The following is a 449-nucleotide window of genomic DNA, read 5'->3' as shown; positions in this document are numbered from 1 at the left end:
TAAAGGGGCAAACTAGATTATTTTTTTTGTTGCTGTAAAAAGTTTTTTCAAGAGAAATCGTTTCTGTACTATTAATAATTATTGTTATTATTTTAGTGTTCTATATGCGTATCGAGCTTCAAAAAATCGGGTACAGATTGATTTGTTAGAAATATTGCTTTAAACATATAAAAATTGAGTAATTGTAAAAAATAACAAAAAAATTTTTTTTAACAGACATACGCATTTGGGCTAAAATTAATGACAGATTTCTTGTTATTTTGTCATAAGAAACAACTGTAAAAATTTTGAGAAAAATCGGCGTCTGACATTTCTTAAGGTTTACTTATTAAGCCTTGTGTCCACAATGCTAGAAATCGGTCCGAGATCTCTTCGTGGACACAAGGCTTTAGATACGTTCCGTTTAGCTACAATGAGTGTTTGTCATTGACATCTATAACGGACCGCTG

Source organism: Trachymyrmex cornetzi, unplaced genomic scaffold, assembly GCF_001594075.2.
Source record: "Trachymyrmex cornetzi isolate Tcor2-1 unplaced genomic scaffold, Tcor1.1 scaffold490, whole genome shotgun sequence".
In the NCBI taxonomy this organism is placed as follows: domain Eukaryota; kingdom Metazoa; phylum Arthropoda; class Insecta; order Hymenoptera; family Formicidae; genus Trachymyrmex; species Trachymyrmex cornetzi.
This window is presented reverse-complemented; position numbering follows the sequence as displayed.